Genomic DNA, 12,172 nt, shown 5'->3' on the forward strand with positions numbered 1-12,172 from the left:
GCCTGGAGGGGGAATAGTAACGCCGCCGGGAACTTGTGCAGAAGCAGGATAAGCCACATATCGGCCGTATCCTGCGCCCAAGTCTCCCAGCGGCAATTCCTCTCGTACTCCCTTTGTTGCCCCTGAAAGCTAAACAAACCACTAGAACTGCTGGAATGCATTGATGTGTCTTGTTAATGTATTACAGAGCCAAACTAGTCCAACATGCATACAGACTGTTTCGAATTGGTTGATCCTCATCAGTGCATGGTATGGATTAATGTGGCTCTATGTGGTAGGTAGGACTTGAAACCCCCAGAATTACTGATTGCCTAGCAAGGTCACGGTAAACCAGATTTTTTAAGTGGCTAAAAAGGACCAAAAGCCCTCTTACTAAACTACTATGTAATGCAAAACAAATATTTGCCTTCGTAAACCAGAATGTATTTGCCATTATTCAGATTGAAGTGAGCATATGAGGTCTCTCACAATGCATCACTGCTGAATAATGCAAACCATCCCTTTGTTGTCCCTGAAAGCTAAACACACCTCCAGAACCACTGGAAAGCAATGATGCATCAGCTTGTTAAAGGATACCCAAACTGAAATGTGACATAATGAGATAGACATGTTTATGTACAGTGCCTAGCACACAAATAACTATGCTGTGTTCCTTTTTTTCTTTCTCTGCCTGAAAGAGTTAAATATCAGGTATGCAAGTGGCTGACTCAGTCCTGACTCAGACAGGAAATGACTACAGTGTGACCCTCACTGATAAGAAATTCCAACTATAAAACACTTTCCTAGCAGAAAATGGCTTATGTGAGCAAGAAAGAGGTAAAAAAGGATAATTTCTTATCAGTGAGGGTCACACTGTAGTCACTTCCTGTCTGAGTCAGGACTCAGTCAGCCACTTACATACCTGATATTTAACTCTTTCAGGCAGAGAAAGAAAAAAAGGAACACAGCATAGTTATTTGTTTGCTAGGCACTGTAAATACACATGTCTATCACATTATGTCACATTTCAGTTCGGGTATCCTTTAATTGTACAGAGCCACAATAATTCTGGTTCACCATGAGCTTTCTGGGTAATCTGTAACTCTGGGTGTTTCAAGTTCTTCCCCATAGAATCCATGCCCTGCACTGATGAGGATTAACCAGTTCTATGTTATATTTTCCTTTAGTAAAACACATACAATTAATTATCTCATAAGTTTATTTTCACTTTAGGTTCACAAGCAGATTTTCTGTCTCTTTAGGTATCTTGCTGAATCCTTACTCATAGTTTTATGTTGGGCAGCTGCCAGCTGAACTGTGATAAAGTTTGAGAAGTGTCACAACTTTTGTACCTAATAAGGGTTGAAGGCTAACACAGTTTTAAACATTATTGCTTACCAATGTTGTTCCCTTTCACTGTTGGAAACATTGGAACCCCATTCCATTCTTCTTTAATGGAAGACAGAAATGAGAGGGATGTGACTGTCTGTATCTCCTCTTAAATGAAACCTGGACTGAAAATAAACTTATGAGATAATTACTTGTATGAGTAATAGTTAGTAATAGTGAATGGAGCTTTCCTGGACTCTTACACTCTTATTTTCAATTTAAGGGGTGAAATTTTAGGAGTGGCTATGTCAATGTTACATACAATCTGGTTCATTCAGCTCCCAGACAGAGACATAATGACAATTTTACTGTAACGTTTTTGCACTTTCCTGTTATCAGGAGTGTTTGTTTAGCCAGATACAAGTGTTTTGGCTACTATTTACTTCTCAGGAAATCACCCACTGCATGTCACTGCTAGTCCAACTACCTTATCCACCTAAGAAATAAACGCAGACCAGCTGGAAGTAGGATTGGTACTTAATGTACCCCCGTTTATCTCATTATGCCACGTGAGGTACATTTTTAAAGTGGAACTAAACTCACAACTTCCTCTCTGCTCTAAAAAGATTAACAGCATGATACATTTTATGGGAAAAAAAAGTATTCAATACAATTTATGGAAATACGAAAAAAACTGAAGTTTTACTCGGTTTCACTTTTGCTGAAAGCACTGAAAGTGTTAACAGACAACTGTAGTAGGAGGGCTATGGAGATACCTCCCAACTTTTGAGATGATAAAGAGGGACACTTAAGCCATTCCCCTGCCACACCCCTAATCACGCCCCTGACACACCCCTTGTCACACATACCATAAAAATTTCATAGCAAAACTGTTTTATTATAATGCAAACCACACTGGTCCTTTCTATCCTGGCTTATTTTCCTTCATATTAACATTGGAAAATAAGAAAAATATCAATTCAAAGAATTGGAATAAAGTTTAGAGTCAATTAAAAACATTTTTCAGTAGAAAAATACATATATTTACACAGATCTGTACATCAGAGGGACACATGAGGCAGAAAGAGGGACAGTGGGATTGGGTTCCCAAAGAGATACTATGGCTATGGAGACTGTCATATTTATTTCCTTTTAAAGTGATTCTTAACTGAGGAATGAAAAAAAAGTTTCACTTACCCCCTGCAGATAGTCTGTGCCCACACCATCTCAAACCGATCCTCTGGTCACCCGCAGGCAGCTAGTTTCGTTTTGCGGCAGTGCGCCTGCATGGCCCAGGGCCATATTTATACTCGATTGCGCTCCCACCGCCATGGCCATCCTGCGCAGGACTTCCACGGAGGTGGTACCGCGGTCGAGTATGATAGCGGCCAGAGCCATGCAGGCACACTGGCCCGCGACTGGTCAGTTGCCGCAAACGAGGCTAGCTGGCTGCAGGGGACCAGAGGATTGGTTTTAGATGGCGCAGGCACAAGACATCTGCGGGGGTAGGTGAAACTTTTTATTATTCCTCAGTTAGGCCTCGTTCACACCTAAAAATGAAAAGTAAGTGTTTTGCATTTTTGTGCATTTTTTCCCCGCTCCACTGCGCACTGCGTTTCTGGAAAAAGCACTTTTCTAAGCACTTTTCCAAAGCGGTTTTGTAATTCACTCTCTGATGCAAGTCAGAAAGTGAACTCTTTGACCCGGAAAATAATAAATACAGTGTATTTATTCTTAAAAAAGCGATTTTGTAAGTGATTGCGTTTTTCCTATACCTTCCATTGAGGCAAAATCACCCCATAAATGGGCTTTGCTGCACACATAGCGCACGAACCGCGCTGATATGAACCTTCTCATAGAGATTCATTGCACAAGCGTTTTGTTGGCATTTTTAAAAATCGCCTGCGCTTGAAAAAAGGCTGAAAATGCTCCTAGTGTGAACAAGCCCTTAAGGGGTCCTTTAAGCAATTCCAGTTGCCTGGTTATCCTGCTGATCCTCATGCTAATACTAATACGTTCAGCCTTAGACCCTAAACAAGCAAGCAGCAGATCAGGTGTTTCTGACATTACTGTCAGATCTGACAAGGTTAGCTCCATGCTTGTTTCCGGTGTCATTCAAACACTACTGCAGCTAAATAGATCAGCAGGACTGCCAGGCAACAAGTATTGTTAAAAAGTAAATAAATATGGCAGCTTCCATGGTCTTTAAACTTCAGTTATCCTTTAAAGAGCTACTCCAGCGAAAAAATTAAGCAGGTAAAATAATAATAACTGGATAGGACATGTGGCGTATTATGGTCTCACATTCAGGTTATCGTTTTTTCAAACAAAGTATGACATCTGTACATATGTAAAGGGGCCAATAGTGTATAAAAATGATAAAAATATAAAAATAAGTGTAGTTGTATTCAATTAGTTCCTAGGGAAGGAGAACCAACGACAAACTGAGAGTTTATTGGACATAAACACGCACAAAAAAAAAAGAAACAACGAGTTTCGTTAGTCAAGTCCACTTCATCAGATATCAGTGTTTAGTGGCTGTACCAAAAGAGTGACAGCTCAGTCAATGGATTAGTTCAGGGGGTTGCAGCTAATCACCCCTTCAGCAAGGTGTGAGCTTCTGAACAATGAACATGTCTCATGGCGACAGTACTCCAAACAGAGTTTACACAGTACTGTTACCAAGGTAGCTAAGAAGAACAGTTTGAGCTTAAAAACAGCTGCAACTTTAAATAAAAGGGGCAACTCCCACAAAGAAAGCAACAAACAGAAGTTATGTCACTGCAATAAAAAAATAACAGTAACAAATTAGTGTTTCTCAAGGGAATCTGGTTTTACCTGTTAGGTGAGGTCCTTCCAAGAAGCAAAACTGCCGAGTCAATGCCGAGACTCCTGTGTGACTCTAATGAGATCTCAGATTGTGTTTTCAGCTGATCAAACTTCCTGAGTGGCAAAACATTCAATCATTCGGTTTCTGTTTGAGTCAAAAGCCAGTCAGTGATGTGCACAAAACCAGCAAAATGAGGAAGAAACTGAGCAGTCTGGGAATTTTGCATTATGCTGAGAGATGACTTACTGGCAGCAGTGTTATTTCTGTGTGTAACCGCGTGAGAACATAGCGTAATTCTACAGGAAAACCCACCGGCTGTGCCCTACAAATAAGACTATGTTCACACTAGATCTAAAAACATGTCCGTGGCTCCGGTTTTTAGCCCGGATCAAAACCGGAGCCACGGATAACAATGTTAAAAATAGCAGCCGTCTTGACGGATTTGTCTGCATTCAGGGGGATCCGTTTTAAAAGCCTAAATGGAAGGTCCGGATTTGCAACATTTTCACAGACCCCGGATACATGGAGGAGTAGTGAAAATCAGTAAGAAAACTGATCCCTCTCTACACAGGCAGCTTTGGACACAGAAACGGGTCAGTTTCTATGTCCCAGCTTGTGGGTGGGGAGAGGGCCGCCATGCTGGAGGGGGAAGCAGCCAGGACGGGGGTGAGAGCGGGCGGCGGGGAGGGGGGTCACTTCCTGCAATGCCGCCCTCTAAGTGTAGAGGGCGGCATTGCAGGAAGTCAAGCGGTGAGCGGTGGAACGCAAAGAAGGGAGGTAAGCGTCCCCCCTCGCTGCCTTAACATTGTAATAACTTTTTATGCAAATAGCTGGAGAGGGGACGGGAGACCCAGGGGAGGGAGCCTCCCCGCCGCCCGCTGTCACCCCTGTCCTGGCTGCTTCCCCCTCCAGTTCGGCATCCCCCAAGGACATATCTTTCCACGGCCTGGAAACATATGCTGTAAATAGATTTAAAAATAAAAATGGAGGGGGGGAATACCAAACCGGATTCGTTTCAAACGAATGTGACGGACGAGTGTGGACCTAGCCTAAGACCTGGTAACAAGAATGGAACGGATCTGGGAACATATACTAGACCATGACCCTAAAAGAATATATGACTTTAAAGCAGGCCTAAACTCAGATCTTCCTCTCTGCTCTAAAAGATAAGCAACAGCATAATAACTTTTAAAGAGAATATGTATTGTTAAAATCACACAAAAGTAAACATACCAGTGTGTTAGGGGACATCTCCTATTACCCTCTGTCACAATTTCGCCGCTCCCCGCCGCATTAAAAGTAGTCAAAAACAGTTTTTAAAAGTTTGTTTGTAAACAAACAAAATGGCCACCAAAACAGGAAGTAGGTTGATGTACAGCATGTCCACACATAGAAAATACATCCATACACAAGCAGGCTGTATACAGCCTTCCTTTTGAATCTCAAGAGATCATTTATGTGTTTCTTTCCCCCTGCAGCTCACTGAAGAGTTACAAGCTGATTGTTTGTTTACTCTTGCAGACAGCTCTGCCCGGTTGTCTGTAATTCTGCAGTATGTCACTCATCAGTATGTGAACAGAGGATTTAACCAGCTTGTAAAAGATAAGAGAGCAGAGAAAAGCTGGCTAATGTAAATAACACACACACACACAGGGGAGAGTGCATAGAGGGGGCATGCATAGCAGATCACACTGAAGAGTTGGCAGCCTTCCAGACACAGGACGACAAGTCCGACAGGGGAAAGATAAGCTGATTTATTACAGAGATGGTGATAGTAGAAAGTGCTGCAGTAAGACAAAGCACATTATAATAGGTTTAGGAACGTGTAGGATGGTAGAAAACGCAATGACATTTTTGTTACAGAGTGCCTTTAAAGAAAATACCTATACTAAAGGGGGTGGGAGCATGGCATCTGGCTACCTATTCTGTGGGGGGGAGGGGGGAAGCATCTGGCTACCTATACTAAAAAAAGGGGACACACACCTGTTTACCTATACTAAGGGGGCGGACAGAATCTGGCTACCTATACTGGGGTTCATGAACATATTCAGCCCCCTCATTGCTGCCCAGGAGTCAGGACCCTATTTTTTTCATGGCTGCAAGTGCAACTGTACTGGGCACGCATGAGTATGGTCTTCATTTTCCCATTAGCACAAAGTCACTTGAGCACAGAGGAAACAGACATGCACAAAAGGCTTTGAGCTACTGGGCATGTGTGGACCATGCTTGTGCAGATCCAGTATGGTTGCACACAGATGGGAGTGTTGCAGCCACAGGGTAGATGAGGGTCCCAGGCAGCAGTGAGGGGTCTGAATATGTTCAGAGGATCCCAGGGCAGGAACAGTGGGCACCGAGAGGATCTGTTAAGGTAAGTATTTTTTGTATTTTGTGTCAGGTTCATGTTAAGACTTTTTTTCCTTGGCGGAAAGGTTAAGTTTGGGGCTGCTGAGATGTTGTGTTTGTGTGTGTGTGGGGGGGGGGGGGGGGGGGGAGGGGGCGGCTGGTGACAGTGGGCCTTGGGCGGTAAAAGGTACAAATCCGGCCCTGCCTCCCGGCTCCCGGCGGGCATCTTCTCCGCATCAGCTTCTGCATCCTGGCATCCGGCATAACTTCCTGTGTCACTGCAGTGACAGCGGACGTACAAATAGAGGGCGCTCTATTTGAACTTCCGCTGTCACTGGAGTGACAGAAAGTTATGCCGGATGCCGGGATGCGGAAGCTGATGCGGAGAAGATGCCCGGGACCAGGCTTCAGGTAATGTATGCGGGGGCCTGGGGGGCAACAGCGGCAGCTCAGCAGATTGTGATCGGTTTCAGGCTGAAATCGATTCACAATCTGTTTGCAGTAAAGGCAGCCAAACGATCCCCCTCTGATCAGATTTGATCAGAGAGGGATCTATCTGTTGGTTGAATCTGATGGCAAATCGACCAGTGTATGGCTACATTAACCCTCCTGGCGGTGTATTATAAACCGCCAGAGGGCAGCGCAGCCGGTTTTTTTTTTTAAAAAAAAAACATGTAGCGAGCCCTAGGCAGCGGCATCCCCCTACTCTCTTCGATCGCGTCCGGCGATCAGGAAATCCCGTTCAAAGAATGGGATTTCCTGGAGGGCTTCCCCCGTCACCATGGACACGGGGCGGGATGATGTCACCGATGTCATGGACATCGTGACGTCTAAGGGAGTCCCGATCCACCCCTCAGCGCTGCCTGGCGCTGATAGGCCAGGCAGCGCACGGGGTCTAGGGGGGGGACTCTGCGGCGCGGCGGATAGCGGCAAATCGGTGCGGGGCGGCGGCAATCGGTATGCTCACGCAGCTAGCAAAAGAAAAATTGCGCAAATCGGCCCAGCAGGGCCTAAGAAAACCTCCTGCGCGGCTTACCTCGAACTACGTTCGGGGTTACAGCCAGGAAGGTTAAATCTGTCAGAAAATTGCATCATGCTTACCTAGCATAAGCTCAGGTGTACTTTTCACAGTGACAATTTAGCACTTGGGGCAAGTTAAGACAGATCTTAATCAGTCAGCAGGAAGTTTTTACATTTTGTAATAGAATGATAATATTTATTGGCTAACCAAAAGAAAACAGTGAGCCTTTGGCTAATGAGTCATCTTCAGACTTCACTACTGTTCCTGTATACAAGATGTTAGGACACACAGCTATATATACAGTCAGCAGGAGATGCATACATTGTTTTGTAAATATAAATAAATGTAATACAGTTGCCATTCTGTTTCAAAACTCCTGCTTTCACTAATAGCTAACACAGAACAATGCTTTGCTGCTTCTAAAACATGTCAGGAAAGAGTTAAACTGTAGCACAGAGAGAGTGTTGCTGTCATTCCTTAGGAAATAAAAAACAAACGATACATTCAACAGGTCTCAGGTCTTTAACAGCTCTGACCAAGTAATAAAACATCAGTCAGGGGGAGAGGAGAGCTGATAATTCCTGTCCTTGAATGCGTGCATAAAGAAACTAATCTGAACTGAAAAGTTCTACTACTTGAGCACATATATTTTTCTTTTCACAGCAGCTCGTATGTCCCCACTCATTATACTGGACAAGATCCTCAGATGGCCACAGATGCTGTCATCACACACACTGCAGTGAGAGAGATGCAGGGATCTCTGGAATTCAGGCAGAATAGAGCAAAGCAGAAGTGATTTACTTTGACATGTGACCTCTTATCTCTCCAAGTCCTGCACCCTGCTGAATTTTAACGCCCTAGGCCTTGACCTTTGTGGCCTTCCCAGAAATCCTGTATGTATGTGTAGTGTCTGTGTCACAGTCTATACTGTCCCTCCCAATGGCTCACAATGCTGATGCCTATGTATGTGCAGTCTAGTGTCTGTGTCACAGTCTATACTGTCCCTCCCAACGGCTCACAATGCTGACGCTTATGTATGTGTAGTGTAGTGTCTGTGTCACAGTCTATACTGTCCCTCCCAAAGGATCACAATGCTGATGCTTATGTATGTGTAGTGTAGTATCCAGGGGCGGCGCCAGGGGGGTGCTTTTGGGTGCTCAAGCACCCCATAGAACTGTCCAAGCACCCCCAAAGCACCCCCTGGCATGAATTGACTTCAGGCGTCTAAGAGACGCTTAGTCAGTTCACAGCAGCAGCCCGAAGCAGCAGGGCTACGGTAAGATGGCTTCCGAAAGCCCTGCTCTGCAGACTTTGAGTCTGCAGTGCTGGGTTTCGGGCGGCCATTTTCCAGTAGCCCTGCTCTCAGCGTGGGGTAATGCAGGCAGGAAGTCATGTGACGTCGGGAAGGAAGAGGATCGTGGGAGCTGCGCACCACAAGCAGGTCGGGACAGGAGGAGGTCGGGACAGGAGGTCTTCTGACTGTAGGTGAGTAAATGGGTTTTTCTTTTTCAACAGGTGGTGCTGATTGTGGTCAGAACTGCTGAGGATTGTGCATATTGTGGTCAGATCTGCTGAGGTGAGGATTGTGCATATTGTGGTCAGATCTGCTGAGGATTGTGCATATTGTGGTCAGAACTGCTGAGGATTGTGCATATTGTGGTCAGAACTGCTGAGGATTGTGCATATTGTGGTCAGAACTGCTGAGGACTGTGCATATAGTGGTCAGATCTGCTGAGGACTGTGCATATTGTGGTCAGATCTGCTGAGGATTGTGCATATTGTGGTCAGATCTGCTGAGGATTGTGCATATTGTGGTCAGATCTGCTGAGGATTGTGCATATTGTGGTCAGATCTGCTGAGGATTGTGCATATTGTGGTCAGAACTACTGAGGATTGTGTATATTGTGGTCAGATCTGCTGAGGATTGTGCATATTGTGGTCAAAACTACTGAGGATTGTGTATATTGTGGTCAGAACTGCTGAGGATTGTGCATATTGGGGTCATATCTGCTAACGATTGTGATTATTGGGGTCCTATCTGCTAACGATTGTGCATATTGGGGTCATATCTGCCAAATTATTGAACGTGTTTTTTGTTCAAATCTGCTCACATTACGTGTGAATTTTGTGAATTTTCTCGGGAAAGGGTCACCAAAACTTGGGCCCTCTGTCTTTGCGTTGCACTTTTAAAGGGAACCAGAGGTGAGAATAATATTGAGGCTGCCATATTTATCTCCTTTTAAGCAATTCCAGCTGCCTGGCTGCCGTGTTGGTCCTCTGCCTCTAATTCTTTCAACCATAGACCCTGAACAAGCATGCAGCAGGTCAGGGGTTTCTGACAATATTGTCAGAACTGACAAGATTAGCTGCATGCTTATTTCTGGTGTAATTCAGTTCACTACTGCAGCCAAATAGATCAGCAGGGCTGCCAGGCAACTAGAATTGTTTAAAAGGAAATAAATATGGCAGCCTCCATATCACTCTCACCTCAGGTTCACTTTAAATTAGTTAGCTCCGCCCTCATCCGGTCATGGTCACGCCCATTTTTGCCGCAGGTTGTAGCCACACCCATTTTTTGCCGCAGGTCATCAGCTACCCTGGAAATTGGTCCAGCACCTGCATAGCACCCCCTAAAAAAATTCCTGGAACCGCCACTGGTAGTAACGGCTCACAATGCTGATGCTTATGTATGTGTGTAGTGCAGTGTCTGTATCACAGTCTATACTGTCCCTCCCAATGGCTCACAATGTTATCCCATACATAGGCTGATGCCTATGTATGTGTAATGCAGTGTCTATGGCTAATTTGGGGGGGAGGGGATAAAAGATAAAGAAATAGGGATTTAAAAAAATGATAATCTATTATTAATAAAAAAAAATTAAAATTTAAGCAGCAATCAGAGACCACCAAAAGAAAGCTCTATTATTGGGAAGAAAAGGAAATAAAATTAATTTGGGTGCCAAGTTGTATGACCAAGCAATAAACTGATAAAGCTGTGAAGTGTTAAATTGTAAAAAAAAAATGGCCTGGGCACTAGGGGGGGAGTATAAACCTGTGGTCCTCAAGAGGTTAAAGAGGGAAGTGAGAAGGGTGGCCTAATGTCATTCCCCCATCTCCTGGGGAACCCTTCCCGGGCACCCCTATCACAGAGACTAGCACAGTGGACAAGCCTTACCACCTCAAGCCCTGAGTCCCACTCATCCTCCTCTTCTGCTGCCCGCTCTCTACATTCTGCTTTTTACTGCACGTCACCTCACATGATATGTAGTAGAAGCAGAATGTAGAGAGTAGGCGGGTGAAGAGGAGGATAGTCGGAAATTGGGAAACACTGCATTGGAGATTGTAACACTTAAAGCACACCTGAACTCAGAACTTCCTCTCTGCTCTAAAAAGATAAGAAACAGCATAATAACCTATAAAGAAAAACATTGCTTTGTTACAGCTAATAGAAATCCTGCAATAAATCTGCAGTGTGTCTACTTCCTGCTTTCATGGAAGCAGACACAGGGTTAACACCCTGTGTTTACAAATTAGCTGTTCTACTGAGGAAGCCAGCTGACACAGCTGAGAGATCAAGCTACACTAGTTATTAGTCACAAATAAGGAAAAAATAGACTGCCTAAGCTCTGTAAATAAATACAGGGTGCATTTCTCTGTTTTCCTTCTCTCCTATGCAAGAGTCCAGGTCCACTTTAACCACTTAAGGACCACGGGCTTAAACCCCCTAAAGACCAGGCCATTTTTCACTAAATAAGCCACTGCAGCTTTAAGGTCTTGCTGTAGGGCCATACAACTCAGCACACAAGAAATAACCCCCACCTTTTCTCCCCACCAACAGAGCTCTCTGTTGGTGGGGTCTGATCGCTCCCCCAATGTTTATTTTATTTTTTTATAAATATTTATTTGATTATTTTAAATAATATTTTATAAATACATTTTACTATTTCCCCCCCCCCCATCCCTCCCTCCCTCCCCCGCCAGCCAATCACCATGATCAGCTGTCATAGGCTTCAGCCTATTACACCTGATCACTTCAGTGTCTCCCAGGGGGACAGCCGTATCACACGGCCATCCCCCATTCAATCGGGGATCCCCTGCAGACTCCGCCCCCAAGACTGCACACCGATCGGCGTTAGGTGGTCCTGGAGCTGCTGCTGCATCCATGCCATTTGGCATGCTGGAGCAGTCCTGTAAAGGTTAAGCATGTCGGCTGTACAAGTCTGTACACTATGGGAGCAATGAAGGGGATCCCCAGGAGAGTGAAAAAGTTAGGCCCTCCTTCCCGCTGCCAGAAATAATTTTGGGGGTGGAGGAAGGGCTGGGAGTTGGGAATGTGGACAGCACAATATTTGGTTGTACGGGGTGGGGCTGTGCGCACAAACACCTTATGGGGGATAAAGCCTAACAAAAACTTCTATATTGGGGGGATGGGGTGGACAAAGCAAAGGCTATCCACCCTTTCTCACATTTTTTGTAAATATATTATTATATCTTTTCAAGTGACAGCAATGAAGATATGATTTGATACACTGTAGTCCGTGTACAGCTTGTATAATAGTGTAAATTTACTATCCTATCAAAATTAATCATCACACAGATATGAATGTCTAAACGGCTAGTAACAAAAGTGAATATTCTCCCTAAAGGAAGAGTGTCAAAATTGTGCTCAA

General features: G+C 44.5%; 1 protein-coding gene across 1 annotated transcript in view; it reads right to left on the bottom strand.

Moving 5' to 3' along the window:
* The window catches only part of EBI3 (Epstein-Barr virus induced 3), a 31,391-nt gene extending 27,191 nt beyond the window's left edge, over positions 1 to 4,200 (bottom strand). Inside the window, exon 1 of the mRNA XM_068262557.1 lies at positions 4,147 to 4,200. The gene's annotated coding sequence lies outside the window, so the exon portion shown is untranslated. The remainder of the gene's footprint in view (positions 1 to 4,146) is intronic.
* Positions 4,201 to 12,172: the final 7,972 nt, after the last annotated feature.

This window comes from Hyperolius riggenbachi, chromosome 12 (assembly GCF_040937935.1).
Source record: "Hyperolius riggenbachi isolate aHypRig1 chromosome 12, aHypRig1.pri, whole genome shotgun sequence".
Lineage (NCBI taxonomy): Eukaryota > Metazoa > Chordata > Amphibia > Anura > Hyperoliidae > Hyperolius > Hyperolius riggenbachi.